At 44.8% G+C, this 19,204-nt stretch overlaps 1 protein-coding gene and 1 non-coding gene across 2 annotated transcripts in view; both read left to right on the top strand.

The window, feature by feature from the left end:
* Window positions 1–19,204, top strand: part of LOC144483376 (uncharacterized) — a 490,005-nt gene that overhangs the window by 135,598 nt on the left and 335,203 nt on the right. The gene's annotated exons all lie outside the window — the stretch shown is intronic.
* On the top strand, window positions 1,250–1,321 carry trnae-uuc (transfer RNA glutamic acid (anticodon UUC)). The gene has a single exon. It is a non-coding gene; the product is annotated as a tRNA-Glu (tRNA).

Raw genomic sequence — 19,204 nt, forward strand, 5'->3', positions numbered from 1 at the left:
AGTCCAACGCCGGCATCTTTGCATCATAATATAAATAACAGGATTACAGACAGTGAGACTTTATTCCCTGCCCAGGAATTAAAGTGATGGACTTGAACTTTCGAAGTGAAGTTCAAATCCTATCATGTACACGTCCCATCATTCCTCGTTCTCACCAGATATTTTCAGAATTAACCTGGCTCTTGTGATAACCACCGAACTACAGAAACACGGTGATGACCTCAGGGCAAGCAGATCCGGTTTACTGAAGAAACAACCACACTGGCTCCAGAAGCCCATCTTTTGCCCACAGCAATTGCTATGACATTGTCTCTGCTGGTTTCTCCTGTCAAAATGAGTAATGATACATCCTACTGCATTAACGTTTCGTAATAACATGTTCGAGAAAAAGTATTCATGACGTGTAAAACAAATCAACCGAACACCTGACATTTGCGGCATTTGATCACTTTCCCCCACAAATGCTGCTGCCTCGAATTCAATGCTCAGAACACTCACCGACCCTTTTAACAGAGGTGATTCCTATCAGATCTGGTGCTGCAGGGAACGGAATTAATGGAGTAGGATTGGCTCACATGTCCCACGGAGTCTCCTCCACAATTTAAGGAGATCATGACGAATCCCAGGAATCAACATCAATTTCCAAACGTATCCTGATGGCCCTTCATTCCCTTAGATTCCAAAAATATCTCCCCTGAAACTTCAATATTCTAATTAACTGAGGATCTACAGACCTCTGGCGAAGGGTCATCCAGACTCGAAACGTTGGCTCTGTTCTCTCTCCATAGATGCTGCCAGACCTGCTGTGATGTTCCAGCATTGCCTGTTTCTGTTTCAGATTCCAGCAACCGCAGTATTTTGCTTTTCGCGCCACCATTTACATTCCCTTTGATTTTTTTCCCATCACAACTTTGTCAACTCTTACCCACGGCTCCCACCCTCACACAGCATCTCCCACACTTAAAGTATCAACCTTGTCCTCTTTTCCTGTCTTCAGCTTTGATGACTGACCATACAGATTTGAAATGTTGGCTCTATTCTCTCTCCGGAGAGGCCGTCATGCCGGTTGAGATTTTCGAGCATTTTAAGTTTGTCTTTTAAGTTCCAGAATCTGCAGTAATTTGCTGTTGGCTGAAGGAGTCATTCGTGTTCGATCGAAACATTAGGTTTTTTTTCCCCGACAAACCTTTCGCGAGTATTTGAAAAACGCTGCAATGTATCGGTCAGATTAAAATGCTTGCTTGAATCTTCCCTGGTGGTCTAGTGGTTAGGATTTGGCGCTTTCACCGCCGCGGCCCGGGTTCGATTCCCGGTCAGGGAATAGAGGCTTTATTGCTGCCGACCAGCACATGATTGAGGAGGGGCTGAAATTACTTCCTGATCAATAACAGGAGTGATCATTGTGTCAGTTTGAACGACCTGAAGAAACAAAATAAACCCACTTGCACAATCCCGTCAATTGTCCCCGGCAACTTTTCATTACATTCCCCTTGCTGCTTCCTCCTGTTAAAATGAATAATAATACATTCGACCCCACTAAATTTCACTGTAGCTCACCACATTGACAGATCATTCGTAACCTCTGCGTCTTCTGTAGCTTCTTGTGGTAAATCTGCTGAACAACATCAGAGATTTGTATCTCATTGATCATCATTACTGTCTCCATTCCCTCATTCCAGGTCACTGTCGCTACAGACATAGTCACACAGTCATTCTACCTTCTGCAGCAAATGATATACTCTTCCTTTGCTTTCAGATACTTTCCCCTCCAGAAACTGATTACACGCTCAGTAAAATGTTCTGTTTAGTTGACAGTTTATCATCAATTCTGGGCCTTGGTGGTGAATGGACTGAGTCTGAACGACTTGACCACCCGGCCTCCACCATCGCCAGCTAAATCTTGCCTTATCCATCACTGCTTGTTTCATTTAATCATCCTCCCTTGCTTTATATCACATAACATCCGTTTTGTTCTTTTCACAAGCTGATTCATGGCGTTACCATCAGAAAATGTTGAAAATACTCGGCAGTTAATGATTCGTGGCAAATGCGTGATTAATTCTGAAAGCTGAGTTACTCTGAAATTGAAAACATTTGGAAATGTTTCTGTAAAGATGAAATACTGCTGAGGCTGGAACCTGAAACACACAAAAAGAATACTGGAAAATCTCAGCAGGTCTGGCAGCATCTGTGAAGTGAGAACAGAGCCAGTGTGTCGAATCAGGAAATCTGATGAAGGGTCATCCAGATTTGAAACGCTGGTTTCCCCACAGATGCCGTCAGTTCTGCTGAGATTTTCGAACATTTTCTGTTCCTGTTTAATACATTTCTGCCCAGGATTGAACCAGGAAACTTGCGTGTGTACGGCGAACGTGATAATTATCAGAAACGCTGCGGTGAAACGATGTAAGGAAACTGGCTCCACAAACACGTCAATTGCCCACAGCAATTTATATTTGCATTGTGTCTACTGGTACCTGCTGTTGACATGTTTAACGACACATTCTACTGCATGGAATTCACGTGTTAACATGCACGACCTACCTTGGATTAAGTTGATCTTTCTCTACACCCTAGCTGTGACTGTAACAGTACATTCTGCAATATTTCGTTTCCTTCCCGATGAACGATATGCTTTGTCTGTGTAGCGCGCAAGAAAAATACTTTTCACTGTATGCTAATGCATGTGACAATAAAAAATCAAATCAAAGGTACTCCATGAAGTTAATTAATTGAAAATTCAGCAGTGATTGGTTTCGACCATACGCCTTAATCAAGACTTCAATGCTGTCAGCAGACGTCATTGGTACCGGATCTGGTATTGATAGTGAACAGAATCAATGAAGTAGAACTGGGTCACATGTCCCATTGAGCCTCCTCCACGATTGATTCAAGGCAGATCCGCCACCTCAACCCCAATTTCCCAGCTTATCCCAATAGCCCTTCATTCCCTTAGATTTCAGAAACCACTCCAACTCAACCCTCCAGTGTCCTCATCGACTGAGGATCCACACACCTCTGGCCGGCTGCAGAATTCTAAATATTCACAAGCCTTTGAGAGAAGAAATATCTCCATACCTTCGTCATAAATGGCTGACACATGATCCAGAGAATGTAAGCCCAGGGTGCCTGACCGAGACTGTTGTCGCCACCTTAACCCACTTAAGCCCACACATTTCCCATGGATAATCCATCAAACCGACATCAGCTGCACACGGACAGCATTTTTTCCAATAATTGATGAAGAACAAATTAATATTTTGGTTGATCCATATTCAGTTCACATCCAACAACGAACTACAATCGGGCAACTTTCCAGCAGTAAATTTCGATCATGTTCAACCCCGTTTCGAATCGGGGAGCCTATCCTGGATGATATGAAGATGATAACCCCTACACTATAGAAACTCTGCTCATGACCAATGTGACCGGCCGAGAATATCAAACCGTGCAGTCTGATTGCAATTTAGAACCTTGTTTTCTCCTATTCCAATTCGGCTGGAAACCTTAGCAATGTGGCATATTCATTGATCTAACGTAAGATTCAGAAAATAATATTTGTCCCAATTGTTTTCCTTTCTCTCTGACTGCAGTTGTACAATATTATTCAGGACATGGCGAAGTGTAAATGTCCTATGGATGTGAGACAATGTAATGCCTTAATATTTAACAAAACAAATTTGAAATGAGTCAGTTGTTCTGAAAATATTTTGCCGCTTTGCAAACGCAACAATCGCTATAATTCAGAAACAGCTAACGCATGGAAATATTTAGATTTTTATGTGTCCACAGATGCTGCCAAATCAGCAGAGAATGTCTACCATCAGCTGTTTATATTATAAATACAGGTTTTATCACAATATAAAATACACAGAAAGTCGGTAATGATCAGTGGAATGACGATAGTCTTAAACTTTAACGGTGCTTTTAAACCTGCACAATGCTGAGGTGGAAAGCAGATAGTTTGCAGCGATGAACATCTGCTGTGTGTTACCTCATCCGTTTCACAGGATCAGCATGATGAGATGGGTCGGTTTTGGAAATTGCAAGATACACATGAACAGCCTGTGAGACCTCACTGTTGATTCCTTGTTCCAGACAGCAACAATTAGTGTTTCATTGGCTGAAGGAGTCACACGTGTTCTTTCTGGATGTGATTTTTGTCCAACAAATATTTCTTGTGCATTTAAAAAAATTCTGAAGTGGAAAAGTCAGGCTAAACGTTGCGTCGTTATCTTCCCTGATGGTCTAATGATTAGGATTCGGCGCTCCCACTGCCACGACCCGCATTCGATTCCCGGTCAATGAAAATTCATTGAATGCGCGTAGCACATGAATGAAGAGGAGCTGGAATTATTTCCTGATTGAAAACAGGAATAATAGTTGACCCAGTTTGAACTGCGGTGAGAAACAAAATCGCTAATTTTCACAATCTTGTCAATTATCCCCAGCAACTTATTGCCTCTGCTGGTTCCTCCTGTCAAAATGAATACCATTCATTTTGCTGCATGAAATCTGAGCTACTTACAAACTTCTCGTCAGAAATGGAATAAAACTGCATTTCTTGTACAAACGCAACCAAATCGGCATCAACATTCATAAGTTTCTCACTTTTGAAACCTCATTGGAGGATCGATACATAAACAATTTATCCAGACACTCGTGTGGCAGAGGATTCCACAGGTTCACCACCCTCAGAGTAAAGATATTTCTCCGTGTCGCAGATCGAACTGGCTCCCCTGTATCCTGCAATTATGAACACTTGTTCCAGAGCCGTCCCCCTCGCAGCCATCGCAAACCACACCCAACTGTCGAGTCTATAAAGCCTTGTCAAAATTGTGTAAGTTTCAGTGACATCCCCTCTCATTCTTTAATTTATTTGTTCGTCACAAATCCAGCTTATATTAGCACTGCAGTGAAGCTACCCGAGTCGTCACAGTTCATGTCAATTCACCTAATTAGCACGTCTTTCAGAACGTGGGAGGAAACCGCAGCACTCGGAAGAAACCCACACAGACATGGGGAAAACCCGCACAACCAGTGATTCAAGCCGGGAATCGAACAGGGTCCAGCGAGCTGTGTGACAGTGGCGCTAATCACTAACCATTCTTCTATTCTCCAGAACCACGAGCAAGAAATTTGGAATGAGAGTAGCTCTTTCACTGAACACACTTGAGGCTGGGATGGACAGATTTCTGATTGAACCGGGAATGAAGTGGAGTGGGTGGGAAAATTAAATTGAAACCCAGGATTAACCATGAGTTAAAGTTTCGCGTTCAGTTATTAAGTTTAATAGTATTTGAAATATATAAATTACTACAAATGTGTTTGGGATGAATATTCACTGAATTAGTAATGTCGATAACACCGGTTAACAGCAGAGCTGGAAGCACATGAGAAATACTTTCATTGACGCCCATGGACGAAATGAAAAAGAAAAACTAAAACTATGTAACAATAAAAGCTGGTGGGGGAAAATGAAACACAGCGGCAGTGCCATCTCCGGACGGTCTCGAATCACCAATCTTTCGGTTAATAACCATGTTCGCTGACCGATCGCGCCAGAGAGGATGACACAGCAACGCACGACATTCTTAATCAGGCTGGAAGCTTTTTCTCTGCAAATTTGACGCCAGTTCGATTTGCACCAAACCTGATACAGGAAGACCACATGATGATATAGTTTACAAATCTAAACAAGTTCCTTCGACTACTTTACCTCCACAGTGTTGTTTTGATGCAGTGGTTAAATCCTTCTGCCAAAAATGGAAAAAGGGCCGTTTGATAGAGCAGAATATGGACAAACTATTTCCATTGACTTGAGTCAGTAAACAGAGGACTGGGATTGAAGATCATTAAATACTTGCATTTTTATAGAGCCTCTTCCGACCAGCGGACGTCATAAAGAACTTTCCAACCACTGAAGGACTGTCAGAAATACAAAAAAATCCAGTTAAATACTGAAGAGGACATCCCGAATTGAACAAGGAACCTTTTGATATGCAGTCAAATGTTCAACAACTGAGCGTCAAGCCTCTGCCTTTGTCGTCCTTAAGCGTCTGTCACGCTCACCGTCTATGTTTACGTTTGCTCCTCTGTGTGCGTCACTGTGGCTATGTACCCGGAGGGAACATGTGGACGTATTTTTAGCATCAAATCTCTGTTCACTTACTGTATAAATCTTCACGCTAAATGGTACAAAAAATAACAAAAGCTTTGAAGTTGTAAGAGGAAATAACACTTCTTTCGTGAATGGAGACTTTATTGAGTCAGTTCCCGCATGTTTCATAGCGGAAGCTGATTAAAATTTCACTGATCAACATTTAAACGGGCAGTGGATTTGCTCGGTGTGATGGTGCGTTACAGTTCTATATCTACAATCACAGCATCAATTTCTATCAGTTACTGAGAATGACAATAGGTTTGATAATATGTGCAGGACTGATATAATTTGTCTAATTTTATTTGAATTCGACATTGCTAAATCTATTGCTATCATGGTGTCCCTGCAATGCAGAATCAGGACATGCGGCCCACCAATTCTGAACCAAATCTCTGATATAGCATCTGACACAGTTCTAAATGATCAGCGCCACATCCTGAGACTGTGTCCCCGTCCTTTAGATTCTCTGACCAGCGGAAACAATCTCCTTTCTTTCGTCTGACTCCAGAGAATAAACACCCAATTTACTCAGCCTTTCATAAGAACATAAGAACATAAGAAATAGGAGCAGGAGTAGGCCATCTAGCCCCTCGAGCCTGCCCCGCCATTCAATAAGATCATGGCTGATCTGACGTGGATCAGTACCACTTACCCGCCTGATCCCCATAACCCTTAATTCCCTTACCGATCAGGAATCCATCCATCCGCGCTTTAAACATATTCAGCGAGGTAGCCTCCACCACCTCAGTGGGCAGAGAATTCCAGAGATTCACCACCCTCTGGGAGAAGACGTTCCTCCTCAACTCTGTCTTAAACCGACCCCCCTTTATTTTGAGACTGTGTCCTCTAGTTTTAACTTCCTTACTAAGTGGAAAGAATCTCTCCGCCTCCACCCTATCCAGCCCCCGCATTATCTTATAAGTCTCCATAAGATCCCCCCTCATTCTTCCAAACTCCAACGAGTACAAACCCAATCTCCTCAGCCTCTCCTCATAATCCAAACCCCTCATCTCCGGTATCAACCTGGTGAACCTTCTCTGCACTCCCTCCAATGCCAATATATCCTTCCTCATATAAGGGGACCAATACTGCACACAGTATTCCAGCTGCGGCCTCACCAATGCCCTGTACAGGTGCATCAAGACATAGAACATAGAAACATAGAACATTACAGCGCAGAACAGGCCCTTCGGCCCACGATGTTGCACCGACCAGTTAAAAAAAAAACTGTGACCCTCCAACCTAAACCAATTTCTTTTCGTCCATGAACCTATCTACGGATCTCTTAAACGCCCCCAAACTAGGCGCATTTACTACTGATGCTGGCAGGGCATTCCAATCCCTCACCACCCTCTGGGTAAAGAACCTACCCCTGACATCGGTTCTATAACTACCCCCCCTCAATTTAAAGCCATGCCCCCTCGTGCTGGATTTCTCCATCAGAGGAAAAAGGCTATCACTATCCACCCTATCTAAACCTCTAATCATCTTATATGTTTCAATAAGATCCCCTCTTAGCCGCCGCCTTTCCAGCGAAAACAATCCCAAATCCCTCAGCCTCTCCTCATAGGATCTCCCCTCCATACCAGGCAACATCCTGGTAAACCTCCTCTGCACCCTCTCCAAAGCCTCCACATCCTTCCTGTAATGTGGGGACCAGAACTGCACACAGTACTCCAAGTGCGGCCGCACCAGAGTTGTGTACAGTTGCAACATAACGCTACGACTCCTAAATTCAATCCCCCTACCAATAAACGCCAAGACACCATATGCCTTCTTAACAACCTTATCTACTTGATTCCCAACTTTCAGGGATCTATGCACACATACACCTAGATCCCTCTGCTCCTCCACACTATTCAAAGTCCTCCCGTTAGCCCTATACTCAACACATCTGTTATTCCTACCAAAGTGAATTACCTCACACTTCTCCGCATTAAACTCCATCCGCCACCTCTCGGCCCAACTTTGCAACCTGTCTAAGTCTTCCTGCAAACTACGACACCCTTCCTCACTGTCTACCACACCACCGACTTTGGTGTCATCAGCAAATTTGCTAATCCACCCAACTATACCCTCATCCAGATCATTAATAAATATTACAAACAGCAGTGGCCCCAAAACAGATCCCTGAGGTACACCACTTGTAACCGCACTCCATGATGAATATTTACTATCAACCACCACCCTCTGTTTCCTATCCGCTAGCCAATTCCTGATCCAATTTCCTAGATCACCCCCAATCCCATACATCTGCATTTTCTGCAGAAGCCTACCATGGTGAACCTTATCAAACGCCTTACTAAAATCCATATATACCACGTCCACTGCCTTGCCCCCATCCACCTCCTTGGTCACTTTCTCAAAAAACTCAATAAGGTTAGTAAGGCACGACCTACCTGCCACAAAACCATGCTGACTATCACCTATCAATTCATTACTCTCCAAATAACTATAAATCCTATCCCTTATAATTTTTTCCAACATCTTGCCGACAACAGAAGTGAGACTCACCGGTCTATAATTCCCGGGGAAGTCTCTGTTCCCCTTCTTAAACAATGGGACAACATTCGCTAACCTCCAATCTTCTGGTACTATACCAGAGGCCAACGACGACCTGAAGATCAGAGCCAGAGGCTCTGCAATCACTTCTCTTGCCTCCCAGAGAATCCCTGCTTTTATATTCTATCCCCTTCGCAATATAGGCCAACATCCCATTTGCCTTCTTGATCACCTGTTGTACCTGCAGACTGGGCTTTTGCGTCTCATGCACAAGGACCCCCAGGTCCCTTTGCACGGTAGCATGTTTTAATTTGTTTCCATTGAGATAGTAAGCCCATTTGTTATTATTTCCTCCAAAGTGTATAACCTCGCATTTATCAACGTTATACTCCATTTGCCATATCCTCGCCCACTCACTCAGCCTGTCCAAATCTCTCTGCAGATCTTCTCCGTCCTCCACACGATTCACTTTTCCACTTATCTTTGTGTCGTCTGCAAACTTCGTTACCCTACACTCCGTCCCCTCCTCCAGATCATCTATATAAATGGTAAATAGTTGCGGCCCGAGCACCGATCCCTGCGGCACGCCACTAGTTACCTTCCTCCAACCGGAAAAACACCCATTTATTCCGACTCTTTGCTTCCTGTCGGATAGCCAGTCCCCAATCCACTTTAACACACTACCCCCAACTCCGTGTGCCCTAATCTTCTTCAGCAGCCTTTTATGGGGCACCTTATCAAACGCCTTTTGGAAATCCAAAAACACCGCATCCACCGGTTCTCCTCCATCAACCGCCCTCGTCACATCTTCATAAAAATCCAACATGTTCGTCAAGCACGACTTTCCCCTCATGAATCCATGCTGCGTCTGATTGATCGTACCATTTCTATCCAGATGCCCTGCTATCTCCTCTTTAATAATGGATTCCAGCATTTTCCCTACTACAGATGTTAAGCTGACCGGCCTATGGTTACCCCCCTTTTGTCTCCTTCCTTTTTTAAACAGCGGCGTAACATTAGCCGTTTTCCAATCAACCGGCACTACCCCAGAATGCAACGAGTTTTGATAAACAATCACTAACGCATCCACTATTACCTCTGACATTTCTTTCAATACCCTGGGATGCATTCCATCTGGACCCAGGGACTTGTCCACCTTCAGTCCCATTAGTCTACCCAGCACTGCCTCTCTGGTAACATTAATTGTATTAAGTATTTCTCCTGCTGCCAACCCTCTATCGTTAATATTTGGCAAACTATTTGTGTCCTCCACCGTGAAGACCGACACAAAAAACTTATTTAAAGACTCAGCCATATCCTCATTTCCCACTATTAACTCCCCCCTCTCGTCCTCCAAGGGTCCAGCATTCACTCTAGCCACTCTATTCCTTTTTATATATTTATAAAAACTTTTACTATCATTTTTTATATTAATTGCTAGCCTAGCTTCATAGTCTATCCTTCTTTTCTTTATCGCTTTCTTAGTCTCTCTTTGTTGTTTCTTAAATTTTTCCCAATCACTTGTTTCTCCACTATTTTTGGCCACTCTGTACGCAGCTGTTTTTATTTTAATGCTCTCCTTTATTTCCTTCATTATCCACGGCTGGTTCTCCCTTTTCTTACAATCCTTGTTTTTTGCTGGAATATATTTTTGCTGAGAACTGAAAAGGATCTCCTTAAAAATCCTCCACTGTTCCTCAGCTATCCTACCTGCCAGCCTGCTCTCCCAGTCTACCTTAGCCAATTCATCCCTCATCCTATCATATTTCCCTCTGTTCAAACAGAGGACACTGGTTTGGGACCAAACTTTCTCCTCTTCCATCTGAATCAGAAATTCGACCATATTGTGGTCACTAGACCCAAGAGGGTCCTTCACAATAAGATCCTTAATTCTACCTACCTCGTTACACAATACCAGATCCAAAATAGCTCGTTCCCTCGTCGGTTCCGTAACATGCTGTTCAAGGAAACTATCCCGACAGCATTCTAAGAACTCTTCCTCCATTCCACCCTTACCGACTTGAGTCTGCCAGTCAATGTGCATGTTGAAGTCCCCCATGATTATTGCCGTTCCGTTTTTACACGCATCCCTTATCTGCTTGTTTATAGCCCCCCCTACCTCAACATTATTATTCGGGGGCCTATATACCACACCTACTAGTGTCTTTCTCCCTCTACTATTCCTCATCTCTACCCATAATGATTCCACGTTTTGTTCCTCAGAGCCTATGTCATCCCTCAGTACTACCCTGATATTATCTCTTATTAATAGCGCGACCCCACCACCTTTTCCTACCTGTCTATTCTTCCTAAACACCTGCTACCCCTGGATATTCATCTCCCAGTCCTGGTCACCTTTCAGCCACGTTTCTGTAATGGCCACTAGATCGTACCCACTTGTGCTGATTTGCACCATCAACTCATTTACCTTGTTCCGAATGCTTCGTGCATTCAGGCAAAGTGTCCTTATTCCAGCTTTTATCTGGACCCGCTTTGATGAGTCGCGAACACCCTCTCCCTCTACTCCCTTATCTAAATTACCGCCTTCATTCACTTGCACCCTCTCCTCTACCATTAATTTTGTAATTCCCCTTACCCCTGCATCCTCCCCCCCATCAATTAGTTCCTTGATCCTAGTCAACTCTTCTAGCTCCCCTCCCCCCAACCTATCTAGTTTAAATTCTCCCCAGTAGCCTTAGCCAACCTACCGGCCAGGATATTGGTCCCCGTGTGATTCAAGTTCCACCCGTTTTTTGTATACAGATCACCCCTGCCCCTAAAGAGGTCCCGATGGTCCAGGAACCTGAATCCCTGCCCCTGCACCAGTCCCTCAGCCACACATTCATCTTCCACCTCACTCCATTCCTGCCCTCACCTTCCCGTGGCACAGGCAGTAATCCTGAGATTACTACCTTTGCTTTCCTCTTTCTCAGCTGTCTCCCTAATTCCCTGTACTCCCTTTTCATGACCCCTTCCCCCTTCCTACCCACATCAGTGGTACCAATATGTACCGCTACCTCAGGCTCCTCTCCCTCCCACCTCAGGATTTCCGGGACGCGACTAGCGACATCCTGGATCCCGGCCCTAGGGAGGCAGACCACCATGCGAGGATCCCGCCTACCTCCGCAGAAACGCCTGTCTGTCCCCTTCACCATCGAGTCCCCGATTAATACCGCCTTCCTCCTCTTTTCCTTAGCCCTCTGAGTTACAGGGCTGGACTCCACTGCGGAGACACGGCCACTGCTGCTTCCCCCAGGCGGGCTGTCCCCCCCAGCAGTATTCAAGCAGGAGTACTTGTTGTGCAGGGGCAAATCCACTGGGGTGCTCTCAACCACCCTAGCCTTACCCTTCCTGGCCGTCACCCACTTGGCCTCCTCCCGTGGCCCTGGTGTGACCACCTGATGATAGCTCTTATCTATCACCTCCTCATTCTCCCTCATCAGCCTAAGATCCTCGAGCTGCAGTTCCAGCTCCCTAACACGGTCCCTCAGGAACCGCAGCTCGACACACCCCTCACAGATGTGGATGTCCGGGAGGCCAGATGCCTCCAGGACCTCCCACATCCTACACTGGGAACAACACACTGGTTTCACACTCATACTGGACACTTTATGTCAAGTTGGACAGTGAAAAGTTAATAAGAATGTAAGGAAACAAAAACTCACCCCTGCTCGTCCAAGCCCTGTGAGCCAAAGCCCTGACAGCTCACTCAACTTCCCACTCACTCTGCTGCCCGCTACGATGCTGCCCGCTGTATACATTGGTGCACTTTTAAACCCTCCAAAAACTTCCCCAGGCCACTCCTGGCCCTACTTCCGGTTTTGAAAAAAACCTCCGATTTTAAACCCAAAATTAACTGAAAAAATAAATAATTAATTAAAGTCAGAAAACCCACTCTCTTACCCTCAGCCTGCTCCTGGGAACAATGAAGCTGAACCTCCAAGGTAAGCCCTTTTTAAACCCTCCAAAAACTTCCCCAGGCCCCTCCTGGCCCGACTTCCGGTTTTGAAAAAAACCTCCGATTTTAAACCCAAAATTAACTGAAAAATTAAATAATTAATTAAAGTCAGAAAACCCACTCTCTTACCCTCAGCCTGCTCCTGGGAACATCATCATAGGACAACTCCCTCATCTCAGGATCCAATCTTTCGAACATTCCCTCTGCAACCTCCAATGAAAGTCTATCAGTTCTCCACCGTGGGGATCAAAACTGCACAGAATGTTGCAGCTGTGGTCTCAGAAGAACCAGGTTACAATTGTGGCAGACTTCTTGATTCTTCCATTTCATTCTCCTGATAATGAAGACCCAAATACCCATTCATCACTTTGAACATCAACACATAACTTTCTCAACATTTTCAAGTAGGTCCTGTTCTTTCTACTTCTCTCCCTCCGTAACTAAATCTTCTTGCTCATTAATCTAAAATGTCTGTCTCCCCCCGACAGCTTATTTCACCATCTAACTTGTTACCGGAATCTCAAACGTAACCTCAGGCTCCAGCGAGAATTTGACTCGCGACCATTGGTTTACAAAAAAACAGTGCTGTAATGAAGCCAACTACTTGCGAAGATCGACAGTAAGTTTACCACAAACTGTGGAGCAGGCTGAATTTTTGTTGGTTGATATTTGATGGGTGTGGAAATGTCTGAGATGTAGAACAGGGAGTTAAAATAATGTGACTTGAGAGCGGCAGATTTGGGCATGTATCAAATTCTTGAGTGAACAATGTTTGGGCCATGTGATTTATCTTCTGAGCTTGTTGTTGTTGTTACATCTCTGACTTTTCCAAGTCTGGTAGAGGATCCCACCCTTCCATCCTCCTCTAACCTAATTATAAGTGTGGGGAAGTTTTTTGTTTTCTTTTTTTCTTGCTGGTAATGGCTTCAGGGATGGCAGTTCAGGCAGTATGCTGCATCTCCTGTGGGATGTATGTGGTGAGGAAATCCAGTAGTGTTTCAGGAGATTTTAGTTGTAAGAAGTGCATTAGATTGCAGCTTCTGGAGGAGCGTGTAAAGGAGCTGGAGGGGGAGGTAGAGGAACTCCGCATAATTCGGGAGGCGGAGGTGGAAGTTGATAGGAGTTATAGAGAAATAGTAACTCCTAGAAATGAGGCTTGGGTCAATGCCAGGAGGAGGGGTAAGAAGCAATCGGGAAGACAATCCCCTGGGGCGGTTCCCCTCCATAATAGGTTTTCGGTGCTGGAGGCTACAGTTGAGGAGGAATCAACTGAGCATAGAGAGCAGATCTCTGGGGGTGAGCCGAGTGAGAAAGCTCAGGTGGTTAGGGGCTGTAAAAGACTGGGCCTTGTGATTGGGGACTCCACAATTAAGGGGACAGATAGGAGGGTCGGAACTAAAGGTAGGGACTCAGGGTTGGTGTGTTGCCTACCAGGGGCTGGGGTCCGGGATGTGTCTGACAGGGTATTCAGGACTCTTAGGGGGGAGGGAGATAAACCACAAGTTATTGTACATGTGGGGACACACGACATAGGGAGGATAGGGGAAGGGGATATTAGGCAGGGATTTATGGAGTTGGGGTGGAAACTAAAGGCCAAGACTGACAGAGTGGTTATCTCTGGACTCTTGCCTGTACCACGGGATAGTTTAGAGAGGAATAGGGAGAGGGAAGGTTTGAATTCATGGCTGAGGGGATGGTGCAGGAGGGAGGGGTTCAGGTACTTAAGCAATTGGGGCTCGTACTGGGGAAGGTGTGACCTCTATGAGAAGGATGGTCTACACCTTAATCAGAAGGGGACTAATATCCTGGGGGGTAAATTTGCTAAGGCCATGCAGGGAGGTTTAAACTGATTCGGGGGGGGGGAGGGATCCTGAGTAGTGGGGCTGAAAGTGAGGGATGCATGGATGGGGACTGCAATGCACGGCATTGCAGAGGTGGGGTGGAGCAGGGTTTGAAATGTGTATACTTCAATGCCAGGAGTATTCGCAATAAAGTGGGTGAACTTGCAGCGTGGATCAGTACCTGGGACTTCGATGTTGTGGCTATTTCAGAGACATGGATAGAGCAGGGGCAGGAATGGATGCTGCAGGTCCCGGGGTTCAAATGTTTTAGTCGAAGTAGGGAAGGAGGTAGAAGAGGGGGAGGGGTAGCATTATTGGTCAGAGATTGTATCACAGTGTCAGAGAGGAGGTTTGATGAGGACTTATCTGTTGAGGTAGTATGGGCGGAGATTAGAAATAGGAGAGGAGAGGTCACCCTGTTGGGAGTCTTTTATAGACCTCCTAAAAGTTCTAGAGAGGTTGAGGTAAGGATTGCGGAGTCAATCCTGCTCAGGAGTGAAAGTAATAGGGCAATTGTTATGGGGGATTTTAACTTGACTAATATTGACTGGAATTGTTATAGCTCTAGCTCGTTAGAGGGGTCAGTTTTTGTTCAAAGCGTGCAGGAAGGTTTTTTGACTCAGTATGTAGACAGGCCAACTAGAGGTGAGGCTATATTGGATCTGGTGCTGGGAAATGAGCCAGACCAGGTGCTAGACTTGGACGTTGGTGTGCATTTTGGTGATAGTGACCACAATTCGGTTACGTTCACCTTAGTGATGGAAAGGGATAGGCATGAACCTCGGGCCAGTGGTTTTAGCTGGGGGAAGGGTAATTATGAGGCTATTAGGAGAGAATTAGGAAACATAGGTTGGACTAGGAGATTACAGGGACTGGGAACGTCCGACATGTGGAGTTTTTTCAAGGAGCAGCTACTGCGAGTCTGTGATAGGTATGTCCCTGTCAGGCAAGGAGGAATTGGTAGGGCTAGGGAACCGTGGTGCACCAAAAAAGTTTCTTTGTTGGTTAAAAAGAAAAAGGAGGCTTATGTTCGGATGAGACGTGAGCACTCGGGTAGTGCACTAGAAAGCTTTAGATTGGCTAAGAGGGAGTTGAAGAGCGAGCTTAGAAGGGCTAAAAGGGGACATGAGAAGACTTTGGCGGATAGGGTTAAAGAGAATCCTAAGGCGTTCTATAGGTATGTCAAGAACAGAAGGTTGGTTAGGGCAAGTTTAGGGCCAGTTATAGATGGCAGAGGGAAGTTATGTGTGGAACCGGAGGAGATTGGTGAAGCATTGAACCAATATTTCTCTTCGGTGTTCACGCAAGGGGACATGAATATAGCTGAGGAGGACACTGGGTTGCAAGGGAGTAGAATAGACAGTATTACAGTTGATAAGGAGGATGTGCAGGATATTCTGGAGGGTCTGAAAATAGATAAATCCCCTGGTCCGGATGGGATTTATCCAAGGATTCTCTGGGAGGCAAGAGAAGTGATTGCAGAGCCTCTGGCTCTGATCTTCAGGTCGTCGTTGGCCTCTGGTATAGTACCAGAAGATTGGAGGTTAGCGAATGTTGTCCCATTGTTTAAGAAGGGGAACAGAGACTTCCCCGGGAATTATAGACCGGTGAGTCTCACTTCTGTTGTCGGCAAGATGTTGGAAAAAATTATAAGGGATAGGATTTATAGTTATTTGGAGAGTAATGAATTGATAGGTGATAGTCAGCATGGTTTTGTGGCAGGTAGGTCGTGCCTTACTAACCTTATTGAGTTTTTTGAGAAAGTGACCAAGGAGGTGGATGGGGGCAAGGCAGTGGACGTGGTATATATGGATTTTAGTAAGGCGTTTGATAAGGTTCACCATGGTAGGCTTCTGCAGAAAATGCAGATGTATGGGATTGGGGGTGATCTAGGAAATTGGATCAGGAATTGGCTAGCGGATAGGAAACAGAGGGTGGTGGTTGATAGTAAATATTCATCATGGAGTGCGGTTACAAGTGGTGTACCTCAGGGATCTGTTTTGGGGCCACTGCTGTTTGTAATATTTATTAATGATCTGGATGAGGGTATAGTTGGGTGGATTAGCAAATTTGCTGATGACACCAAAGTCGGTGGTGTGGTAGACAGTGAGGAAGGGTGTCGTAGTTTGCAGGAAGACTTAGACAGGTTGCAAAGTTGGGCCGAGAGGTGGCGGATGGAGTTTAATGCGGAGAAGTGTGAGGTAATTCACTTTGGTAGGAATAACAGATGTGTTGAGTATAGGGCTAACGGGAGGACTTTGAATAGTGTGGAGGAGCAGAGGGATCTAGGTGTATGTGTGCATAGATCCCTGAAAGTTGGGAATCAAGTAGATAAGGTTGTTAAGAAGGCATATGGTGTCTTGGCGTTTATTGGTAGGGGGATTGAATTTAGGAGTCGTAGCGTTATGTTGCAACTGTACACAACTCTGGTGCGGCCGCACTTGGAGTACTGTGTGCAGTTCTGGTCCCCACATTACAGGAAGGATGTGGAGGCTTTGGAGAGGGTGCAGAGGAGGTTTACCAGGATGTTGCCTGGTATGGAGGGGAGATCCTATGAGGAGAGGCTGAGGGATTTGGGATTGTTTTCGCTGGAAAGGCGGCGGCTAAGAGGGGATCTTATTGAAACATATAAGATGATTAGAGGTTTAGATAGGGTGGATAGTGATAGCCTTTTTCCTCTGATGGAGAAATCCAGCACGAGGGGGCATGGCTTTAAATTGAGGGGGGGTAGTTATAGAACCGATGTCAGGGGTAGGTTCTTTACCCAGAGGGTGGTGAGGGATTGGAATGCCCTGCCAGCATCAGTAGTAAATGCGCCTAGTTTGGGGGCGTTTAAGAGATCCGTAGATAGGTTCATGGACGAAAAGAAATTGGTTTAGGTTGGAGGGTCACAGTTTTTTTTTAACTGGTCGGTGCAACATCGTGGGCCGAAGGGCCTGTTCTGCGCTGTAATGTTCTATGTTCTATGTTCTATGATACAAGATATCCAGCTGGAAGGTGAGTCTTGTTTTGCCCTTCACAGACACTGACTGAAAGCAGAAAATGCTGGTTACACGCAGCAACGCAGTTGATGCAAATGACGAATGCAAATCATACTGAAATCGGAGCTGTTCTGAAATTGAAGTATTGGAATTTTTCGCGTGTGAGGCGAACTAAACTGCACATATACAATGACGGGTTTTGAACTAACGGATCTACTTTGCTGGAGGACGAACGAAGCTGGTTCCACAAGCCTATCAATTGCCCACAGCAATTCATGTTTGCATTGCCTCTGCTCATTCCTCCTGTCAAAATGAATAATGCTACATTCTACTGCATGAATTTTTAGTGATTACATGTTCGATTAATGACGTTAGAAGTAATGACGTTTCAAGTAAATTGTAGAGTAACTGTTACATTGGACCTGCGGTTGGCTTAATAGCTTAGAAACTAGTAATCGTGTCCGAGTGATTAACGTGATCGAGTTAAAATCCATTGGGATTTCCCGCTTTTCATTATTCCTGCTTTTAATTGTATGTCTACAGAGTGAATTAAATCAAATCCATGCAAAAACTCGGGCGTGTTCCCATTTCCGTTAATTCACAGAAGCATTCACGGATGCTGCAGCCGGAACAGGAACACATCAGAACCATGTTAGTGTCAGGCTTGTTTTCATTGTGTTTGTCTCTCCTTCGGTCCCTGTCTCTCGGGTGTGTGTATTTGCTTCGTTTTCTCTGTGTCTCAATGTGCTTCAGTTCCCGATGGGAACGAACAGCTGTTACCGTCACAAAATGATTCATATTCGTTCAAAAGTTGAATCTCGAAATGTTACAGAGAAAAGATCAGAATGAAAGCTGTAAGAGGAGTTTGTAATGTTTGAAGGAACTGCAGCTAAGAACTGGAAGATTTGAAATATGTTATTGATGGTTGAGAGGAACGCATTGTAACCTTGGGGATAAAAGCCAATTGCTGCGGACGCTGGAATCTGAAACCAAAAGGCGAAATGCTGGAAAATCTCAGCAGGTCCGGCAACATCTGTAAGGAAAGAAATGAGCAGACGTTTCGAGTCCAGATGGCCCTTTTCAAAGCTGACATTTCTAATTGAGCTTTGGAAAAGTGTCACCTGGACTCGAAACATCAGCTCCTTTCTCTCCTTACAGATTCTGGCAGACCTGCTGGGATTTTCCAGCATTTTCTTGGTAACCTTGGGGATGCTGTTGGTCCATTAATTGTAAACTTTGTAATCAGAACAAACTGAGACACCAGATTCGAACAATATTTGGGTTCATGCATATTAAGAGTCGGACAACGGTAATCACAGCAGTAGCCTGGCTATCTTAGTCGGTTGCATGGCAGATGTAATTGCAGAGTCTTGGGTTCAAGCCCAACGTTTGGCGCCATAGTTTTTATACTCTGCTGATTTCCTGGTTAAATTCCAGCTCTCCATTCCTCCGGCAGTGACACCACTCAAACTGAGACTTTCTCCATCCCGCGTTGTTCATCTCACAATTACGGATTTCTGAATAAAAACTATTTGCAATCAGTAGAAGTCAAATAGTTTAGTGTTTCATTCAGAGAGAAGTTTTCTAGAAGTCATTTAGCCCGAGATTTTTATCCAGAAATAAGTGATATTTCTGTCAATGTAAACGGTTAAATCTGACCTATTACCACCCGGATTTTAGCTTGTATCACCATCTCCATCGTCAGCGCTTTGCAGCCTATCACTGTCTTTGACAATCTGTGTTTGATCTCAGCCTGTCA

This window comes from Mustelus asterias, unplaced genomic scaffold, assembly GCF_964213995.1.
Source record: "Mustelus asterias unplaced genomic scaffold, sMusAst1.hap1.1 HAP1_SCAFFOLD_63, whole genome shotgun sequence".
Taxonomy (NCBI): Eukaryota; Metazoa; Chordata; class Chondrichthyes; order Carcharhiniformes; family Triakidae; genus Mustelus; species Mustelus asterias.